This window comes from Papio anubis, chromosome 19 (assembly GCF_008728515.1).
Source record: "Papio anubis isolate 15944 chromosome 19, Panubis1.0, whole genome shotgun sequence".
Lineage (NCBI taxonomy): Eukaryota > Metazoa > Chordata > Mammalia > Primates > Cercopithecidae > Papio > Papio anubis.
In genome coordinates this window covers 27,403,615-27,427,411 of record NC_044994.1, presented here as the reverse complement: position 1 = coordinate 27,427,411, position 23,797 = coordinate 27,403,615, and the positions used below count along the sequence as shown (strand labels likewise).

General features: G+C 38.7%; 2 long non-coding RNA genes across 2 annotated transcripts in view; both read right to left on the bottom strand.

The window, feature by feature from the left end:
- The window catches only part of LOC116271465, a 95,137-nt gene that overhangs the window by 36,471 nt on the left and 34,869 nt on the right, over nt 1-23,797 (bottom strand). The window lies entirely within an intron of this gene.
- LOC110741794 overlaps nt 1-23,797 on the bottom strand; it is a 58,818-nt gene that overhangs the window by 728 nt on the left and 34,293 nt on the right. Inside the window, exon 2 of the long non-coding RNA XR_002518680.2 lies at nt 21,967-22,054. This is a non-coding gene — a long non-coding RNA (uncharacterized LOC110741794). The remainder of the gene's footprint in view (nt 1-21,966; nt 22,055-23,797) is intronic.

Sequence of the window (23,797 nt, the reverse complement as noted above, 5' to 3'; positions counted from 1 at the left end):
TGTTACTATTCAGATAAATAGACTTTTCAAATCAAAGGCTTGAAAGCTTAAGAATTATCTCAAAATGCTTTTTGAAAAATCTTTTCTGTTTTGGATCATAAAATGTCAAAGGCACACTATAATGAACCACTGTTTCTCTAAATTTAGCTTTACTTATTAGTATGCAGTCATGTCTAAGTTAATAAGATGTCATGCTTAAAATAAAATCCATTTCTTTGGAAATATACTGTATATAGATGGGACTACCAGCTATGAAGGAGTGAAGTGGTTAACAAATCCTCTCCCTGCAAAACAATTATAAAACTGGACAAAATTGTCAAAAACAGTTATTTCATTTGGGAGGCCGAGGCGGGCGGATCACAAGGTCAGGAGATCGAGATCATCCTGGCTAACGCGGTGAAACCCCGTCTCTACTAAAAATACAAAAAATTAGCCGGGCATAGTGGCAGATGCCTGTAGTCCCAGCTACTCGGGAGGCTGAGGCAGGAGAATGGCATGAACCCAGGAGGCGGAGCTTGCAGTGAGCCGAGATAGCGCCACTGCACTCCAGCCTGTGCAACAGAGCGAGACTCTGTCTCAAAAAACAAAACACACAATTATTTCAGGGCTCTGGAAATTGGCAAGGGGCAAAAAAATTGAGAAATTTATATTCTCAAGAAACTACAGAGATTCAAGTAAACACAGTGGAAATATATGGCATTCTTGCTGAAACTGCCTCCACCAGTCAACATGGTTGTTTGACCTGGACAGCACAGGCCTTCACTTGATTTGAAGTGAAGAGTAGAAACCTACAGCCAGCAGCAAGTGGGAAAAGCTTGCAGATTTCCTAACCTGAAGTTGCAATCCTGGTTGGGATGACCAGAAATTTAACAGGATGGTCATGGAAATGAGCTAGCATTGAGGGCTTGACGAGCATTCCATATCCCTGTCTAGGAACCTGTATGCATGCACAGTGGAGACCCAAGAGGGCCCAGTGTTAATGTAACACCTGGGGCAGAGATGAAAACTGGCCCAAATTTGAATACATTTCCCATTTCAATCACAGATCCACCAGCAGCAAAGTATGGTATTTGAACACAATTTCTGACCAATTATTGAGTCTCATTAAGCTGTGCAGACACAAAGGTGACCCATAAGAAGCCAACCCTTCCACCTGTGCAAAAAAACTAAGAATTTATTTATTTATTTATTTTTTTTTTGAGATGGAGTTTCGCTCTTTCGCTCAGGCTGGAGTGAAGTGGCAGGATCTTGGCTCACTACAATTTCCGCTCACTTCCCAGCCCCCACTCCCTGGGTTTAAGCTATTCTACTGCCTCAGTTCCCTGAGTAGCTGGGATTATAGGCGCCCACCACCATGCCCGGCTAATTTTTGTATATATATATATATATATATTTTTTAGTAGAGACAAGGTTTCGTAATGTTGGCCAGGCTGGTCTCGAACTCCTGACCTCAGGTGATCCACCTGCCTCAGCTGCCCAAAGTGCTAGGATGACAGGTGTGAGCCACCACGTCCAGCCAACAGATAAGAATTTTTTAAAAAACTGATAGAGATATCAGCAGATGCACACTGAAGGGTAACAGATTCTGCAGATCAAGTCCGGGCAAGTAATAAACTAATTAATATAAGGTAGCAACAATCAAGACCCTCTGAGGATGAAAGGAAAAATGAATCCAGAGTTCTTATATTATCTAAAATATGAAATTTTCAATAAAAGTTTATGAGTCATAGAAAAAAAATGAAGAAAGTACTATCCATACTAAGGATTGGGGTGGAGGGCAGGAGAGACGTCAATGGAAATGGTCTTTGAGTACTCTAGATGTTGATTTAACAGGCAGATTTCAAAGCTACTATTTTAAATATGTTTAAAAAATTGAAGGAAATCATGCTTAAATAATTTAAGGAAAATATTATGAAAGTGACTCAACAAGTAGGAATATCAATAAAGAAAGAAATTTTTAAAAAAGAACCAAATGGAAATTCTAGAGCTGAAAAATGCAATAACAAAATAAAAAAAAGATTGTATGGAATCAGTACTAAAGATAGATAGAATGTTATCCAATCTGAAGAACAAAGAGAAAAAAAGATTGAAGAAAAGTGGGCAGTCTCAGTGACCTATGAGACAGCATCAAGCATAACAACTGTGTAAGAGGAGTTTCAAAATGAGAGGAGAGGAAAAGGGCAGGAAAATAAAAGTTGAACAAATAATGACTCAAATCCTCCCAAATTTGAGGAAAAACATTATAGATCTAGGAACCCCACTGTACCCCAAGTAGGAAAACCACAGAAATCTTCACTTAGTCACATCAAACTGCTGAAATCACAAAGCAAAGAGAAAATCCTGAAGGCAGCAAGAGGAAAACTAATCATCTGTAAGAGAACACTAGTACGAATCATGGTTAAATCCTCATTAGTAACAGTGGAGGCCAGAAAGCAGTAGAATGACATATTCAAAACACTGAAACATTTGTCAGCCAATAATTTTATATCCAGCAAGATTATCTTTCAAAAAGGAAAGTGAAATAAAGACATTTTCAGATAAACAAAAACTGAGATTAATGTATCGCTAATGACCTGCCTTACAAAAAATACTAAACAAAATCCTTCAAGATGGGAATGAAAATTACTCCAGTTGATAACTTGAATCCACAAGAAGAAATGAAAAAGACTGAAAATGATTAACATATGGGTAATTGTAAAAGACTTAATGAATATACACTTTTCCTTCTATTATTTCTTTAAATGGTATAATTTGCAAAAAAAACCCTGTATTTTGGGGTTTAAAATATAAATAGACGTCGTAATGTATGATACTAATAGCACAAAAGTGAGAATAGAGTAGGGAGGAAATTGAGCTGGATTGGAGGAAAGTTGCTGTATTTTACTGGATTAAATTAGTTTTCACTTGAGGTGTGTTGTGGTACGTTAAAATGCATATTGTAATTCCTAGAGCAAATGCTAAGATGATAACCCAAAATTATAGTTTAAAAATCAACCAAGGAGTTAAAATACCATACAAAATTATTTGCTTAACACAAAGAAGGGAGTAAAGGAGGAACAGAGGGACAGAAAAGACACAAAGCATATGAAAAACAAATAGCATAATGACACATTTAATTCTAACCATATTAATACTTACATTAAAGGTGAATGGAATAAATACTTCAGTCAAAATCACAGATTCTCAGACTAAATTCAAAAAGCAAATCAAATTATATTTTGTCTATAAAACATACATTTTCAATTCAAAGACATGTGTAGGCTGAAAACCAAAGGAGATCTGCTCTAACCACTCTTATTCAGTGTAGTACTGCAGGTTCTGGTCAATAAAAGAAAACAAGAAAGAGCAATCCAATGTATTGTATACAGATTGGAAAGAACAATCCAATGTATTGTATACAGATTGGAAAAGAAGAGGTAAAACTTTGTTTTTATTCACAGACAGTATGATCCAGTATGTAGAAAACCTTTTTACATATATATAGCATATATACATATACATACTGGTACTAGGTCTGCAAATGTTTCAGGATAAAAGATCAATATATAAAATATAAATATTTCTGACATATTTCTTACATATGCACAATGAACAATCCAAAAATGAAATTCAAAAAGTTTCATTCACAATAGTATACAAAATAATAAAATACCTAGGGATAAACTTAACTAAGAACTACAAGACTCGTACGTTAAAAGTACAAAGGATTACAGAGAAATCAAAAATCTATATAAATGGTGACATACTCCATTTTTATGAATTGAAAGACACACTATTATTAATATGGCAGCGCTCCCCAAATTGACCTATAGATTCAACAGAATCCCTATGAAAATCTCAGTAGGATTTCTTGTAGAAATTGGCAATCCGATCCTAAATGTATGTGAAATGCAAAGGACCTAGATTAGCCAAAACAATTTTTGAAAAGATGAACAATGCTGGAGGACTCAAACTACTTGACCTCAAAACTTACCACAAAGCCACAGTAATCAAGACAATGTGCTATTGGTATAAAGGTAGATGTATAAAGCAATGGGACAGAATTAAGAGTTCAAAATACATCCTAACATTTATGGTCAATAGATTTTTCACAAAGGTGCTAAGGTAGCTCAGTTAAGAAAGAATGGTCTTCAACAAATATCGCCAGGACATTTCGATATCCATATGCAGAAAAATCAATTTAGACCCTTATCTCACAACATGTACAAAAATTAACCCAAAATGAATCACAGGCTTAAAAGTAAGAGTAAAAACTATGAAATTTCTAGGAGAAAACATTGTAGACAATCTTTGTGGCCTTGGATTAGGTAAAGAGCTCTTAAGTATGGCATGAAAAGGACAATATGTTACCAAAATAAACAATTAATTGGCTTCATCAAAAATTAAAAACATTTGCCCTACAAAAGAGACTGTTAAAAAAAAGATGAATCACAGACGATGAGAAAATATTTGCAGATCCATGTCTGATAAAGGGTTTGTATCTAGAATACATAACAAACTTTTATGATCCAATCATAGAAAGTCAAACAACTTAATTTTAAAATGGGTGAAAGATTTGAGTAGATATTTCACCAAAAAAAAGATATTCCAATGACTAAAAAGCGCACAAAAATACGTGTCTACACAAAGACCTGCATGTGAATGTTCATAGCATCTTGGCACTGGGGGCTGGCTCTGCAAGTGGAAGGAATGGAGGCTTGGAATGTCCTGCTGAGCTTGAATAGATCTGCACTGCACAGACCAACTCCATCATGAATAGTCAGTAATGATGATAAGAACAACAGTATTATATATTTATTCATGGTGACCATGGCATTCTGTTCCAGTATAGGCTTTGCCATTTCTAAGGCACATTGTCGGCCACCATGTTATGTGAGCCTCACTCACCCAGTGGGTAAAATTCTTCCCAAGACTGGCCTCCCTGTACACCTAGTTACCACCTTACACACCCCTCCCACCCCCATCACCTAGTCACCTCCTCACCTCCCTCCCTTAGCCTAAGAATATCCCAAGTGGCAATGGCCAAGTTACCTAGCCTGTTGTTCCTGATAAGGTGAATATTTTCTGGTTAAGACTAAACCCTCCCACTCTTCTAACCTCTGTCTCTTTGAAACAAAAAAATAAGTCTTATCACCCTGACATGTCTTATGAAGAGTAGAAAGGAGAGAGAAATAAGAACATTTACTATGACTGAGTTCCATTGCTGGGACTTGTAAAAATCAGTGCAAAACCACAGTAGCTAAGGAGGAGGGAGAAATGTGGTTTACTGAGATTTGCTGAAAAGAAAGAATTTCTCTCATGGGGCAACTTGCTTGGAAATAGAAGGAGCTGAAATTTAGACATGTGATTCTCATTACCAGCTACATCCTTTCAGACAGGAGGCAGAAATAATTGGATCCATTTCTATTTTAATTATAACTCTTTGGCTTTAAAGAAATTGCCAGTGGAAATCTGCAGGCCACTACAAACACTGCCGTTTCAAATTCCCCAGATTTTAATGTGGCCTGGATTTCCTTCAGCAGGGCTGAGGCCACCACCACAATAGATGTTTATTGCTGCTACAGACTAAAAGTTTCCCCCCAAACAAAGATGAACTGATCTCTCTCTCTTTCTCCCTTTTCCTCCCCCTCCCTCCCTCATTCTATTTTTCCTTTTGAAATAAGTAGAAAGACCTTTTATATTTTGCCAACCACAAAAAATAGGAAAGAGAAGGAAGCTTTTCACTACGAATGACAGTAGAGCGCTGGCAGACAGCACTTCCTTTCTGTTGCCCTTAGGTGTCTGGGGTGGTCCCCCAACCTCTCTAAAGTCTCAGATTGAGGAATAATCATGAGTTCTGAGAAGTGTTTGAAATTGGAGGATGGGGTCCCAGTGAAGTCAAACAGTACAACCAACACTAAAACCTCTGCGGTTGAACCTCATTAGAGCTGATCCTGCTCACTTTCTTCCCATCAGTCTCTCTGTCTCAAAGACATTCTTGGCAGATTTGGAAGGGAATTCCAGCAAGATAATACCATCCAGTGCCCAAGGCAAGTGGGATGCATGTGGCCCCCAAAAGATCACTGCTCCCACGTTCCCGAGAGAGGAACCTGATGAGTATCTGAGGTCCCCATGCCAGTCCTCTGATATTGGCCCCACTGATGAGATCTGTGGCTTGTTGGCCACAGCCTGCCCAGGATAAAGGCTGGACTAGTCTTACTTTTGAAGCTGAGCAAACAAATATAGAAGCACAGATAAATATAGAGGCACAAAACAAATTTAAATTTATTGTAATGTAAATTTAAATCCCAAAAACAAATGGCCAGAGACATGCACCATTGGCTTTGAAGATGAAGAAGGGGCCATGAGCCAAGATAAAATGGTTATGTATGCTCGAATGTTTTGCTTGCTCTAATTTGCCCTGCACCTAAATGTCTTACTCAGATTCACTAAAATGTAATTCAATACGTCTTTAAAAGTCACTTTAGTAGGGAAGTAGAACTGCGTTTGTTTATTTGGTTGCTTTCTTGCTTTATACACATATGCAAATAAAAGTGTGAAGCATGCATGGAACACACACACACACACAAACCCTCCAAGAAATAAACATAGCAAAGCATTGCTGTTTAATTAAACTAAACACAAGGTTTGTACCACATTAATAATACAACTTCAGAATACAGGAAGTATATAAGTGAGAATGCCAAAGTGTTAGTATTTGGAAATGTTAGTGTTTGAAAACTTTACACTCAAGAGGTTTTAGCGTGAGCAATAAGCAGCAAGGAGTAAGTATAGATAACTGTATGAGTATGCATGTGCCAGCAATGTCTGGCAATCAGCTATCCAAAAACAAGGAAGTCTGGGAGATAAACCCTTGTTTACAAAAAGACAATCTTTGCCTAGAAATGATGCCCAAGAGACAGTTGTGCGTCAACCAACCACAGGTGTTTTTGTTCTTGTTTTGTTTTTTAGTTTTTCCCTTTTCCACACATTCCCTAATAAATCTGAACAAACTAACTTTGACATTTCCTAATGTTTCAAAAGAGGAAGTAAGCTAAAGTCATAAAACACCTTGCTCAACAATAATTTTCTTGGGTTTTTAATCTTGTTTTCAATAGGCATGATTCACATCCAAGTCAACATGGCCTTTTGTAAGCTGACTCACAGAGAGGGAATGCTGGGGACTCTACCCTCATCCTGATGGCTCTTCTCTATTTGAGCCCCAGCAAAGGCCACCAGCAGTGGGCACCAGCAACCTTATCAGATGGGCCAAAGACTTGTTGTCATCACTGATTTATATTTCTATAATTTTTTAAAAGTTACATAGTGATTTTTCCCATCAATGAGGGCCCATTTGGCATTACTGAATCTCTGTTTAGAGAGAAAAAGGAAGGGCCTTTTCCTTCTCCAAACAAATTCTGAATGCAGCCAAGACTGGCATGTCATGCAAAGGAGTTTTTCAGTTTGCCTTGCACCTTTTTGTGGAGATTTCATATCTCGTTTCTTTACGATAGGGACACTGGAAAACTTTCTTTGAATTTTCTTATGCAGAACTTGAATCCCTCCTCTCATGGTTTTTCCGGTCCTGTTATTATTTTGCATCTCCTGACTCCTACCCCCAACCATATGCCTAAACCCATGGATAAGTAATTGAGGAGGGGACTGTGGTAGACACAACCTCAAAAATGTTCATATCCTAATCCCTGGTACCTGTGACTGTGCTAGGTTACATGGCAAAGCAGAATTAAAGCTGCAGTTGAAATTATGGTTGCTAGTGAGCTGACCTTAAAATATAGAGACTAATCTAGATTATTCAAGTGGGCCCAATGTAATGTTAAGGGTACTTAAAAGTGCAAGAGAGAGTCAGAAAGGAAAATGTAAATCCCAAAACAAATGGCCAGAGACATGTACCATTGCTGGCTTTGAAGATGAAGGAAGGGGCCATGAGCCAAGGAATGTGGTGGCTTCTACCAACTGGAAAAAGCAAGGAAACACATTCTCCCCTAGAGCCTCCAGAAAGGAAGCAGGCCTGTTGTCACTTTAATTTTAGCCCACTAAGACTGATTTGGACCAGGTGCGGTGGCTCACGCCTCTAATCCCAGCACTCTGGGAGGCAGGTGGGTCATCTTAGGTCAGGAGTTTGAGACCAGCCTAGCCAACATAGTGAAACCCCATCTCTATTAAAAATACAAAAATTAGCTGATGTGGTAGCACATGCCTGTAGTCCCAGCTACTTGGGAGGCTGTGAGGCAGAAGAATTGCTTGAACCTGGTGGGTGGAGGTTGCAGTGAGCTGAGATGGCACCACTGCACTCCAGCCTGGATGACAGAGTGAGACTCCATCTCAAAAAAAAAGAAAAAAAAAAAAAAGGAATGATTTGGACTTCTAACCTCCAGAACTGTAAGATAATAAGTGTGTATTATTTTAAACCACTAAATTTGCTGTAATTTGTTACAGCAGCAATAGAATATGAATACAAGATTGAACACTTCACTGCTAGCCTCTCTCCTTTGATACCACCATGCCTAATGGTCCATCTCAAATCATTAACTTTCTTAGGTTTGATAATGTCATAGGAAAAATATTTTTAAAATAATATCCTTATCTGATGGAAATCCACACTCAAGTGTTTATAGGAGAAATGACATGGTGTCTGGAATTTGCTTTAAAATATACCCATGGTAAAACCAAGTTGTGGGGAGAAATGAAACCAGATTATTGTTGATAATGGTTGAAGCTAGATGATGGGCACGTGAGAGTTTGTTATGTTATTCTCTCTACTTCTTGTATGTGTTTGAATATTTCCATAAAACAAATTTGAAAAAATTGTAGATGGAACAAAATTTAAAATGTCCACCTGACATGGTTTGGCTCTGTGTCCCTACCCAAATCTCATCTTAAATTGTAACCCCCAGGGTGTCAAGGGAGGAATCTGGTAGGGGGTGACTGGATCATGGGGATGGTTTCCCCCATGCTCTTCTCATGATAGTGAGTTCTCACGAGATCTGATGGTTTTATAAGTGGCAGTTCCCCCTGCTCTTCTCTCTCCTGCCACCTTGTGAAGAAGGTGCCTGCTTCCCCTTCTGCCATGATTATAAGTTTCCTGTGGTCTCCCCAGCATGTGGAATGTGATTCAATTAAACCTCTTTCCTTTATAAATTACCCAGTCTCGGGTATGTCTTTATAGCAGTGTGAAAATGAACTAATACACCACCTTTATAGACAGCTATTTTATTTTATGTAAGCGAAGAGGTTTTTCAATTGTTTTTACATACAGCTTAGTTCATGAGACTCTTTTATTATTAACCTCAATTATGCCATGACCCTGGCTCTTGATTTTTACCATCTTCCTGAGATGTTGGGAGAAAGGAAGATATTAAACCTAAAGCACACAATAGGTGCAGTGCTACTGTCTTCCTCTGTTGGCTGAAAGCATGCTGGGGGTTCTGACAGTTGGAGGAGGTAGAATAGGAGCAAGGTCATGCTGGAGGCAGGTGAGCAGGACATCCTCAGGGCCTAGCACCAACCAATCTTCTTAGTGCCCTCCAACCTCCCTTCTTTAGAACTTGACTTGGTCCCAAAGCTTAAACAGAAATTCATCTTTTGAGAAAAGGTTTTAGGCATGGGGCTTCACTCTGTTACCCATGCTGGAGTGCAGTGGCACAATCATAGCTCAATGCAACCTCAAACTCCTGGGCTCAAGCAATCCTCTCACCTCAGCCTCCTGAGTAGTTAGGACTACAGGTGCGTGCCACCATGCCTGGCTAATTTTTTAAAAATTATTATTATTATTTTTATAGAGATGGGGTCTTGCTATGTTGCTCAGGCTGGTCTTAAACTGGTTTCAAGTGATCCCCCTGCCTCAGCCTCCCAAAATGCTGGGATTACAAGTGTGAACCACCGTGCCTAGCCAGAAGTTCATTAATTTTAAAATTCATATTTTAATATCTATAAAGTAGGGATGCATCTTACAATCTGTGGTGTCTGTGACTGGATGATAGGTGGCATATGTTCCTGCTTCTTGTGATCTGTATCTGGGAGCATGATAGTGCCCAGGATTGTATACATCAGGAGCACCTCAATTTATAGTCATCTCATTTGTTGACTGTTTTTTAATATTTATAGAAGGCTCCATGGTAGTTTATATTGCTGCAATAATAAGTTACTATAAACCCGATGGCTTAAAACAACACAAATATATTATCTTATAGTTCTGGAAGTCAGAAGTCCTGTATGGGTCTTACTGAGTTAAAATCAAGGTGTCAGCAGGCTGCATTCCTTTTTGGAGGTTCTAGGAGAGAATTAATTTCCTGCTCATTTGCATTGATGGCAGAATTGAGTCCCTTGGGTGGTAGGACTGAGGTCCCTGTTTTCTTGCTGGTTGTAAACTGAGGACTGTTGCCAGCTTCTATAGGCTGTCAAATTTTGTGGCTTGAGGCCATCTTCCTCTATCTCCTTTTTCTTTCATCTCATCTCTCTGACCTAACTAGAAAAGGATTTCTGCTTTAAAAGAATTATGGAATTAAATTGGCCCACCCAGATTATCCAGAATAACTTCAGCTTCTCAAGCTCCTTACATTAATCACAACTGCAAAGTCCCTTTTGACATGTAACGTGACATATCCACAGGTTCCAGGGATTCGGCAATAGGCATCTTTGAGGTGGCCACTATTCTGCCTCCCACACGGTCCTCTACATACATCCCCACAGATGGGGAAAGCTGAACTAAAGCCATATGTCTGCTCCATCTTCTGAACAGACTTTGTCTAGGTGGACACATGAGCACCTAGGTGTATGGTGCATGTTAGGGAATGATGAATTTCCTGAGAGACCTCGTGGAAAATGGAAGTTCTGTAGGTCTCACTGTACTTGTCTGAGATTGGTGAGAGTGAGTAAAAATCCTCAAGTTTACTTCAGGGAAAGAGAGAAACTTTGGATTAACCCATATGTTTTCATCTAAGCAGCAAGCTTGTGTTGACACACTCACACTTGTAGACTGTCCAGCATGGTGTTCTTCCATCACTTCTTTCCCAAAGAACGCCATCTCCTGCAGCATCACTGTGTTTCATAGACATTGCAAGCACATTATGCCACTTCTGAGACCCAGATGTGCCTGGGCTCCTCCTTTACCAAGCCCAACATTCCTGTGAACGGGTTTGAGTGGAAGCCCTGGGGAGGGACACAAAGGCAGGCATCTCCGTTCCAACTAGATGGAACGCAGGTGACCTGGAATCCTTTGTGGGCAGGGATGCATGCCAATCTCCCATTGTCTTTGACTCTTAAAATTTAATACCTCATAATAAGCTCTCTAAGAGCAAACTGATTAAAAATTTTGATGATTCTGTGGTTGGATGTTTCCTTCAGCTGCAGAATCTAGTATGCAGGGTGCTCAGTGACTGGCCTCACAAATCTTGTGGTGGGAATTACAACCCTGGCTGTAGGCAGGGTTTAGTTACATGGCATTATCAAACCCTTCTCTAAAAAGAGATCTGGTATCATGGCTTCATTAGGGATATTTGAAAAAGAGAAAAAGATACCACTCCAGAGAACCTACAGACACCTCCAAACAAGACAGACATCTGACTTGTCAACAGCAACTGTTAGTGTAGGAGGATCATGGAGTAATGATTTTGAAAGTGTTTCAGAAAAAGAATTGAGCTAAAATTTTTTATTTATTTTTATTTTTTTAACTTTTATTTTAGGTTCAGGGGTACATGTGCATTTTGTTATATACATAAATTGTGTGTCACAGGGGTTTGGTATACAGGTTATTTTGTCATCCAGTTCCAAAGCTGCTTCCACATTTTCAGGTATCTTTATAGCAATACCCCACTTCTGGTACCAATTTTCTGTATCAGTCCATTCTCGCATTGCTATAAAGAACTACCTGAGACTGGGTGATTTATTTTAAAAAGAAGTTTAATTGACTAATAGCTCCGTAGGCTGTACAGGCAACATGGTTGGGGGGGCCTCAGGAAACTTACAATAATGGCTGAAGGGGAAGGCGAAGCTGGCATGTCTTAAATGGCTAGAGGAGGAATAAAGAAAAGGGGGAGGTGCTACACTCTTTTAAACAACCAGATCTCATGAGAAGTCACTCACTATCATGAAAACAGCAAGGATGAAGTCCACTCTCATGATCCAATCACCTCCCACCAGGCTCCTTCTCCAATATTGGGGATTACAATTCAACATGAGATTTGGACAGGGACACAAATTGAAACCATATCACAATGCATCTCAAGGAACTAGAAAAGCAAAAGCAAACCAAACTCAAAATTTGTGGAAGGTAAGAAATAATAAAAATCAGAGCATAAATAAATAAAATTGATACATAAAAAGATATAAAATATCAATGAAACAAAAAGTTGACTTTTAAAAAAGATAAACAAAATCAGCAAACCATTAGCTAGACTGACCAAGAAAAAAGAAGATCTAAATAAATAAAACAGAAATGAAAAGGAGGTATTGCAACTAATATCACAGAAATACAAAGAATTATTTGAGTCTATTACATTACAAACAACTATATGGCACCAAATTAGAAAACTGAATGGAAATAGATAAGTTCCTGGACATATACAACCTATCAAGATTGAAATAATAAGAGATAGAAAACCTGAACAGATCCCTTATGAGTTGTAAGCTTAAATCTGTAATTAAAAGCCTCCCATCAAAGAAAAGCCCAGGCCCCAGTGGCTTCACTGAGGCATTCAACCAAACATTTAAAGAGCCAATAACAATATTTCTCAAGCTATTCCCAAAAAGTAAAGAAGATTCAAGCTCATTCTTTTTGGTAAAAAGAAAAATTAAAAGTAAAGAGGAGGAACTACTTCCAAACTCATTCTATGAGGTCAACATTCCGCTGATACCAAAACCAAAGATACAACAAAAAAAGAAAACTATACACCAATGTCTCTGATGGACTAGGATGCAAAAATCTCAGGTGAAATACTAGCAAACTGAATCCAGCAGCACATTAAAAAGATTATTCACCATGATCAAGGGGGATTTATCCCAGGGATACAAAGATGGTTCAAATCAATAAATGTGACACATCATATCAGCAGAATGAAGAACAAAAACCATATAATCATCTCAGTAGCACAGAAAAAGCATTAGACAAAATCCAACATCAATTTTTGTGGGTTTTCTTGTGTGTGTTTGTTTTTTCTGAGATGGGTTTACACTTCATTGTTCAGGCTGTAGTGCAGTGGTGCGATCTTGGGTCTTGGCACAATCTCCACTTCCCAGGCTCAGGTGGGCCTCCCACCTCAGTCTTCTAGGTAGCTGGGACCACAGATACATGCCACCTTGCCTGGTTAATTTTTGTATTTTTGGTAAAAACAGGGTTTTGTCATGTTGCTCAGGCTGGTCTCAAACTTCTGAACTCAAGCGATCTGCCCACCTGAGCCTCCCAAAGTGCTGAGATTGCAGGTGTGAGCTACTCTGCCCAGCCAATTCTTGTGAGTGTTTTTGTTTTTTTGTTTTTAAAAAAAATCCAAACCTCACCAAACTAGGAATATGAGGGAAATTCTCCAACCCGATAAAGGCCATCTATGAAAGACTAATAGCTAACATTATACTTAATGGTGAAAGACTGAAGGCTTTCCCCTAATATTAGGAACAGGAGAAGGACAACATTTAACATTGCACAGGAGATTATGGCCAGTGCAATAAGAAAGAAAAAGAAGTAACAGAAACAAAAATAAATTCATTTTTTATATACTAGGAATGAACAACCATACATTGATACTAAAATACAATGACACTTCCAAAAAATGAAATACTTGGGATACATCTGACAAAAGATGTGAAAGAGCTCTACACTGAAAAATATAAAACAATGCTGAGATAAATAAAAGAAAATCTAAATAAAAGGAGACTGTGGCCGGGCGCGGAGGCTCACACCTGTAATCCCAGCACTTCGGGAGGCTGAGGCGGGTGGATCACGAGGTCAGGAGATTGAGACCATCCTGGCTAACATGGTGAAACCCCATCTCTACTAAAAATACAAAAAATTAGCAGGGCATGGTGGTGGGTGCCTGTAGTCCCAGCTACTCAGGAGGCTGAGGCAGGAGAACAGTGTGAACCTGGGAGGTGGAGCTTGCAGTGAGCCAAGATCATGCCACTGCACTCCAGCCTGGGCAACAGAGCGAGACTCTGTCTCAAAAAAAAAAAAAAAAGGGAGATTGTATTTTGTTCAGTGGTAAGAAAACACAACATATAGTTGTGATGTCAATTCTCCCTAAATTAATCTATATATTCAATGCAATCTCAAAATCTCAGTATTATTCATATAGAAATTGATATTTTGATTCTAAAATTCACATAAAAATGCAAAAACCTGAAATATTCAAACGACTCTGAAAAATAAGAGAAAAATTGCAGTTAACTCTACCAGACTTCAAGACATTGTAATGCTGTGATAGTCAAAACAGTATTGTATTGGCATAGCAATAAACAATCAGATAAATGGAACAGAATACAGAGTCCAGATATAGACTCAAACATATACTGACAGGATTTTTGACAAAGGTACAGGGAAATCCAGTAGAGAAAAAATATCTTAGTTCATTCAGGCTGCTATAACAAAAATACCTTAGACTGGGTAATTCATAAATAATAGAAATGTATTGCTCACAGTTCTGGAGGCTAGGAAGTCCAAGATCAATGCATTATCAGATTCAGTGTCTGGTGAGGGAATGATCTCTTTTTCCAAGGTGGTACCTTGTTGTTGCCTCTTCACATGGCAGGTCAAGGCAGTTCCTGTCAACCTTTTTTATCAGGGCACTAATTCCATTCATGGCATCTCTGCCCCATGACTTAATCACTTCCTAAAGGTCCCACCTCTCAATGCTATCACATTTGTGATTAAATTTCAACATCTGAATTTTGGGAGGACACATCCAGATCACTGCAGATAGACTTTTTAACAAACGATGCTGGAACAATTGCACATCCACATGAAAACAAATGAACTATCCATACTTCACACTATATACAAATATTAACTCAAAATGGATCTATATTATTCCATTCTTACACTGCTATAAAGAACTGCCCAAGACTGGGTAATTTATAAAGAAAAGGGATTTAATTGACTCACAGTTCCATATGGCTCGGGAGGCCTCAGGAAACTTACAATCATGGTGGAAAAAGAAGCAGGCGTGTCTTACATGGTGGCAGGCGAGAAAGAGAGTGTGTGTGAGAATGCAGGAAAAACTACCACTTATAGCCATTTATAAAACCATCAGATGTCATGAGAATTCACTCACTATTACAAGAACAGCATGGGGGAAATGGCCCTCAAAATCCAGTCACTTCCCTCTCTCAACACATGGAGATTCTAATTCCAGATGAGATTTGGGTGAGGACACACAGCCAAACCATATCAGGGTCATTGACTTGGTAAGAAGAATTAAGTCCACCAAAAAGTTTCTATACCCTGATCCCCAAGACTGAACATGTTACATAGCAAAAGTGACTTTGCAGAGGTAATTAAGGTTACTAATCCACTGCTTTAGAATAGGGAGGCTACCCTAGATTTCCATGTGGGTCCAATGTAATCCACATGTGTCCTTAAAAGCAGAAGAAAAAGACAGAAATGGAAGTTAGAGGGAGTCAAAGCATGAAGAGTCGGTGTGCCATTGCTTGTTTGAAGATGGAGCTGGGCCATGTGAGAAGAAATATGGACAGCCTTAAATTGCTGAGAGAAAGGCCCTTGGCTAATAGCCAGCCAGGAACAGGGATCTCAGTCCTATGACCATAAGTAACTGAATTACTTCAATAAGGTCTTTGGTCAATTTCAATTACTTGTGTAATTACTTCAATAAGTAATTGAAATTGGCCAAAGACCTTAGTTTGCTTCGAAGAGGACCTAAAGACCTAGAACTGCAACTTTAGCCATTATCTTGATTTTAGCCCAAAGAATACAGTCATGCCATGCTGGATATCTAACCTACAGAAACAGTAAGATAATCAATTTGCATTGTTTTAAGCTGCTATATTTCTGGTAATTTGTTATGCTGCAGTAGAAAAGTAGTAAGTAGGCCTTAATTTAAAACCTAATACTGCAAAACCTCTATAAGAAAACATGAAATGTTCATCATAAACTTGAGTTAAGCAAAGACTTCTTATATACAACACTTACACACCACACTTCTTATATACACAATTCCTTTACATGCAGACGTGTTTCATAAAAGAACAATTTGATAAAGTAGACCTCATCCATAAAACAGTTGCTCTTCAAGAGACTGTTATGAAAATGAACAGACAAGCCAGAGACTGGGAGTAAATATTTGTAAATTACATATATAATAAAGAACTGCTATCTGGAATATATGTAGACTTCTCAAAGCACAATAAAAGAAAACCAGACAAACCAATTTTAAAAGTAGGCAAAAGACTTGAACACTCATTTCACTGAAGAGGATATATGGATGGCAAATAAGCAAAATATGCCCAACATCTTTGTAATTAGGAAAAATGAAAATTAAAACCACAGTAAGATACCTCTGCACACCTGCTAGAATGGCTAAAATTAAAAAGACTAATCATACAACCTGCTGGCAAGGATTTGAAGGAACTAGAACTTTTACATTGCTTGTGTAAAATTATACCAACACTTTGAAAAACAGTTTGGCAATTTCTTAAGAAGTTAAACATAAACCTACCCTCTAACCCAACCATTTCCTTCCCATGTATTTACCCAAAAGAAAAGAAAGCATATGTACCTGCAAACAATTTTATGCAAATGTTCATAGCAGCTTTATTTGTAATAGCCAACAACTGAAGACAACTCAAATGTCTACTGACAAGTGAATGGGTAAATAAATTGTGGTATATCCATACAGTGGAATACTACTCAGCAATAAACAGGAAGGAACTGTTGATTCATGCTACAAGATGAATGAATCTCAAAATTATCATGCCAAATGAAAGAAGCCAGACAAAAAAGTACCCACTGTATGATTTAATTTACTAAAAACTTTAGAAAATGCAAACTAATCTATAGTGATGAGAGGGCATCACAGGTTACATAAGGACAGGGATGTGGAGAGAGATGGGAGAAAGGAATTACAAAAGGACACAAGGAAGTCTGAGGGAATTATGGATTTGTTCACTATCTTGATATTCATGATGGTTTCATGGGTTCACCCATATGTCAAAACTTACCAATTTGTGTACTTTAAACATACGCACTATTCATATGACAATTTTATTTCTATAAAGCTCTTAATTATGAAATAAAAGAATCTTTACATAAATGTACATGGATGTAATGAGAAAACTTTACAAAGTTGTTTCTTCCAAACTAATCTGTAAATTAAATGTAATCCTTACTAGAATTGCAACAAGATTTTTTAAAGATGTGGCAAACTTATTTTAAAATTTAGTAGAATACTAAAGATTCTCAAATAGATTAGTCAATTTTTCTTTGAGACATGGTCTCACTCTATCCCCCAGGCTGGTGTGCAGTGGCATGATCATGGCTCACTGCAGCCTTGAGCTCCCAAGCTAAAGCAGTACTCCCACCTCAGCCTCCTGAGTAGCACAGGCACATGCCACCATGCCAGGTTAAATTTTTATTTTTGTCTTTTGTAGAAATGAGGTCTCACTATGTTGCCCAGGCTGGTCTCAAACTCCTGGGCTCAAGCAAATCCTCCCACCATGGCCTCCCAAAGTGCTGGGATTACAGGCATGAGCCACTTTGCCCAGCCTGATAAGTCAATTTGATAATAAAAAGCAAAGAAGGACAAATTGTCTTACTAATTAATTGTGAAGACATACTTAGACACAATATTAAAACAGTGGATACTGGCACAGAAGCAGGCAAATGGACCAATAGTATAGAATATAGAGCTAAAAGATGTATGTGGGTATTTTCGGAACCTGGTATAGGATCTTTAAAAAATGCTCCCAGACTAGGCACAGTGGCTCACATCTATAATCCCAGCACTTTGGAAGGCCAGGGTGAGAGGATCCACATAAACCCAGGAGTTCGAGGCCAACTTGGGCAAAACAGCGAGTCTCTTCGCTGGCGTGGTGGTGCATGCCTGTATTCTCAGCTATGCAGAAGACTGAGGCAGGAGGATGTCTTGAGCGCGGAGGTCAAGGCTGTAATGAGCCATGATGGTGCCACTGAACTTTAGCCTGAACGACAAAGCAAACCTAACTCGGAAAAAAAAAAAAAAAACAGTTGATAGGGAATTTTTTTCTGAGGAAGACCTCCTTCCCCAAAAGCCACCCATAAAGCAAAAAAGGATGTATATATTTGAGCTTATCAAAGTTAAAGAGTTCTATTTAATAAAGGACTCGGTAGATGAACTTATCAGGCAGTTGACAGATTGGGAGAAGATATTTATAATGCCAAAAGCTGACGAGGGATTAATACCTAGATGCCATACTGTCCAACATGGCAGCCACTAGCCACGTATTCCTAGCTACGTTTAAATTAAAATTAAATAAAATTTAAAATTTAGTTACTTAGTTCCACTAGCCACATTTCAAGTGTTCACTAACCACATATAGCTAGTGGCTACCACATTGGACAGAACAAATATAGAATTTTTTATATCTCATAAAGTTCTACTGAAGAGCACTGCTCTAAAATATACATCAAAATTTTGCAAAACAAAGCAAAAGATAGGGAACTTGTTAGAAAAATGGACAAAGGATATAACAAAGGCAAACCCAAATGGCAAATAAGTATATGAAGAGAAGCTCAACCTCATTTGTTATGAGAGAATAACGCCTCACCTTGTACTCATGTGACTGACTAAAATTTGATAGTTGGATAATATCAAATGTTGGTGAGCTTATATAAAATAGAACCAGCTGGGTGTGGGGGTGCATGCTTGTAATCCCCACACTTTGGGAGGCTGAGATGGAAAGATCACTGGAGGCCAGGAGTTCTAGACAATCCTGGCTCAAGCAAATCCTCCCACCACGGCCTCCCAAAGTGCTGGGATTACAGGCATGAGGCACTGTGCCCGGCCTGATAAGTCAATTTGATAATAAAAAGCAAAGAAGGACAAATTGTCTTACTAATTAATTGTGAAGACATACTGTAGACACAATATTAAAACAGTGAATACTGGCACAGGAGTAAGCAAATGGAAGATCATTTGAGCCTGGGAAGTCAAGGCTACAGTGAGCTGTGATTATGCCACTGCAGTCCAGCCTGGGTGACAGATGGAGACTGTATCTCAAAAGCAAACAAACAAAACAAATAAAAAACTCTGTGCTTTGATGGTGGAAGTGAACACTGATGCAGCCATTTTGGACAGCAACCTGACACTATCTAGTGCAATTAAATGTGTACATATATCTGCACACTGAAACCCCTTTATGTATACCCTGTCTGGAAAGCTGTACATTGCATACAACAATTAGAAGTGGAGTACTGTCTCAAATTTATGGCATAAATTTTAAATCAGCAAAAATTAAAGTTGAGAAATCTTAAAGGAAGTGAATAATACCAAAACCAAAACCCCCAAGAAATGCAAATAAAAGAGAAAAGATTGGAAAGTTAGACTTTTAGTTCAGTAGGTCATATTACAGGATTCTAAAAGCACACTGCCATTAATGTGATTTAAAACACATAATAAAGAGCACCACAGATTTTTTTTTAAGATTTATGAATTATGCAAGGATGTACACCAGGGATGTCAGAGTAGGACTCTGGAGGAGGGAGCCAAATAGGAGTGACACTCAGAGATGAGAAAAACACAGTTAAGCAAGACGGAATTCATGTGGGCTGATGAAGACCATGTGGGTTTATAAGGAGCGTCTGCCCTTACAGAGACAAAAAGGGAAAGGTTATGACTAAAATAAGTGTGGTGCTTAGAGAGAAAATAAATCGAAAGGTCAGCCATGTGAAAGCAACTTTGAAAGGGAACTTCTATATTTTCTCTTCCCTTCCTAATCTACTGTCTTTATCTGGCTCCAGAGGAACAAATGAAAGAGGAAGTAAGATTCACTGCAACTGGATTCTTTAAAAATGGTAATTCAATAATATGTTCTAAAGTACAGAGCAGGCTGAACCTGGCACTTATCTAAATTTCATTTCACTCATAGTAAAGTGGCAAGAGACAGTGTGATTTATACCTACACCAGGAAAATGTGAGAAAGGTTTTACTAGTGGTGTCCTCCCAAGAAACAAGGTAGAGATGCCACAGATACACCTCCAATACTTCCTATCACCTGTAAAATGAGATCATTCATCATCTTGCTCTTACTGACCATGTCTAGCCTCAATTTCCATTCTACCCCTAGTAATAGGAGCTCAGTTTTACCCAAACAGACTGAATCAGTGTTCCACCAATAGACCCTGAGATTTCCTGACCATTTGGCTGGAAAACATCACTTGTTAATGCCTTTTTAGTGACCTTACCCTTCTCCTGTGACCCTTTCACATCTCTCTTGTCCTAAGTGAATGTTCCCACTTATGAACTGTGGAGCACTTGTTGCTTAAACTATTCATTGGCTAATAGTTATTTTCTTTTAGCATTTATATCATTCCATTGCGTCCAGATTCCATTGTTTCTGCTTTGAAGTCAGCTTAATTTATGGCTTAATATCTTTAATCAACTTTTAAAATTCTCAATTATTAACTCTTCAAATACTGTTTCTATTCCACTTTCCCACTCTTCTCCTTCTGCAACTCCTTTATATAACTTCTTTGTCTCTTACCCCAGCTTCTGCTTTTTCTATCTTTCATCTCCCAATATTGTGCTCTGGATATTCTCTTCTGATCCATTGAAAATTCATGAATTCTCTCTTCAGCTATCTATTCTCCTCCTAACTCCATCCACTGAGTTACTAATTTTGACAGTTATATTTACAGTTCTAGAATTTTCTTTTTTATATGCTTTATATTTCTCTGTCAAAACCCTTAATCTTTCATCTCTCAATGAACACAACAAGCATAATTATTGTAAATATTGAGTCTTTTAACTTTATTTTCTAGCTCTCCTGTGGTTAGCTGGTTATTTATATGATTTTGTACCCTTGTGTGTCTCATTAGTTTTCTTTCTTTCTTTTTTTAAATTTGTTGGGTTTTGATGTTTTGTCTTGTTTTGTTTTTTTTGAGATGGAGTCTCACTCTGTCACCCAGTCTGGAATGCAGTGACACGATCCTGGCTCACTGCAACCTCCACCTCCCAGGTTCAATCCTCCTGCCTCAGCCTCCTGAGTAGCTGGGATTACAGGTACCCACCACTGTGCCCAGTAAATTTTTGTATTTTTTTAGTAGAGACTGGATTTCACCATGTTGGCCAGGCTGGTCTTGAACTCCTGACCTCAAGTGATCCACCTGCCTTGGCCTCACAAAATGCTGGGATTATACGTGTGAGTCACTGTACCTGGCCTAGTTTTCTTTCTTTTTTTTTTTTTTTTAAATGAAGTCCACATAACATAAAAGTAATTATTTTAAAGTGCACAATTCAGTGGCATTTAGTATATTTACAATGTTGTACAACCACTAGCTCTATTTAGTTTCAAAATATTTTCATCGCCCTAAAAGAAAATCCATTAAACAGTCACTACTCATTTCCTCCTCCTTATAGCCCTTGGCAAATACCAATTTGTGTTGGGGTCCGCGTGTTTCCTAAACAAAGGAATGAACACACAAGACAACACAGGACAAGACAAACATGGCGGCCGCCCCGAGCAGCACACTCTGCTTTATTTTATACATGCTTGTGGAATTTTACTACGTCACAAGACACGAGTTGTTTTTATGACACAAGTTGTTTTTATGTCATGAGTTGTTTTTCTGACCTTTCGCTAACTTTCTGATTTCTCAAGATGCTTAAACATTAACCAGTTCCCAGAGTCTGCTGTTTGCGGCTGACTCTTTTGTTCTGCCTGTTGGCAGAGAAGAAACATCCTGCTTTGTTTGCAAAAGCAGGACTTATCGAGAGCATCTCGTTTGCGAGCACTTAGTCCTCTACATCTCCCCCTTCTTTATTTACTTACATGTCCGGGGTGCTCCCCCTCCAGTTCCTTGCTCTCTTGGAGCCACAGACCCTGCTCACTGCGCCAGATGTTGGGGTCCGCGTGTTTCCTAAACAAAAGAATGAACACACAAGACAACACAGGACAAGACAAACATGGCGGCCGCCCCGAGCAGCATGCTCTGCTTTATTTTATACACGCTTGTGGAATTTTACTATGTCACAAGACACGAGTTGTTTTTATGACACAAGTTGTTTTTATGTCATAAGTTATTTTTCTGACCTTTCCCTAACTTTCTGATTTCTCAAGATGCTTAAACATTAACCAGTTCCCAGAGTCTGCTGTTTGCAGCTGACTCTTTTGTTCTGCCTGTTTGCAGAGAAGAAACGTCCTGCTTTGTTTGCAAGAGCAGGACTTATTGGGAACATCTCGTTTGCGAGCACGTAGTCCTCTACAAATTTGCATTCTGTCTTTGTTTCTGTCTTTATATTTAAAGTGGGTTTCTTATAGGCAACAGGTAGTTGGGTCTTGCTTTGCTTGGGTCTCCTTCCCTGTACTGTTACCTGAAAATCTCAAACCAATAAGCTGGGGCAATCATTTGTATTCCTTTTCTCAAGGATCACTGTCTTTTGTTGCCTGATTTCCAGTGTCTTCAAACAATTACTTCATATGTTTTGTGTGTTTTCCCTTTTTTGTTGTTGTTTCAGGTGGGAGGTTAAATACATATCTGTTAGTTTACCTTGAATAGGAGCAGAAATCTGCTGACCTTTAAAAACATAATTTATGTGCTTCAGTTTAGTAGTTAAATTTTCTGTTCAAATTTAATTTTAATTAATTAATTCAATTTTCATTGTAGCTTTTTTTAAGGTATGGTGGCGTTTGATCACGTTTTAACCAAGACATAGATAGACCATTCTGAAATCCTCCCTGGTAGCTTGTATTATATAAAATATGCCCATTTCTTTCAAGTTAACCTCCTTTGCTTGTAACTAACAAATGGCAGCTTCCAGACCCTCTTTTCCCCAGCAGCTGGTGAGAACAGTACGTGTTTATGAACTGCTGAAGGTGTCCCTAGTCATCAGATCAGATGCACTCTGACTGTAGCTGGACTCTCTCCTAAACTGAGATCATCACATCCACTGCCCCCCACTCCAGGTGTCCATAGAACCCTTGGGCTCTACGCAAGCCAGTTAGAGCTCAGGGAGTTTTTGTTATTTGTTTTTAAATCCAGCATAATTAACTTTTAGGTGTTTGTAGATTTCTAAAAACAATCTTCATTTACATAAAGATATTTCTAAGTTGAGTTATTTTCTTCTCTCTCTCTCTCTTTCTCTCTCTCTCTCTTTCCTCTCTCTCTCTGTCATCAGCCTGTAGTGCTTCTAAATAATCCAGGCGCTCTTTGCAGCTCAGCCTAGACTCTCTTAGGGCAGAGGTTTGTCGAAGAACCATTAGCACTGTGGTATGCATGTGCTCAGGTGCCTTCTACCATTGTGTCAGAGGCAGAAACCTGAGCAAGTCCCTCCATGCAGGTTGACTAGATTATTATCTACACTACACTACAACCAAGGAACATTTAAACGAAAAGCAGGCTTCCTGTCACACTCAAGCCTCATTCATCATAGGAACACTCCCTGCAGTTATTGCCACATCTCTTCCTGCCCTTTCTCGGCCAGATTTCTTGAAAAAAAACTTGCTTCCTCCATGTCCTCACACCTGGCCCAATTGCAAGCTGGCTTTTACTCCCTACCCCTAGCCTTTCACAGCATCTCTCCCTGGCTCCTGCAATCACCTTCAGGCCACCTCCTGCTTGCACCAGCTGCATCTGATGCAGCAGACCCCACCTTTGTTTTTT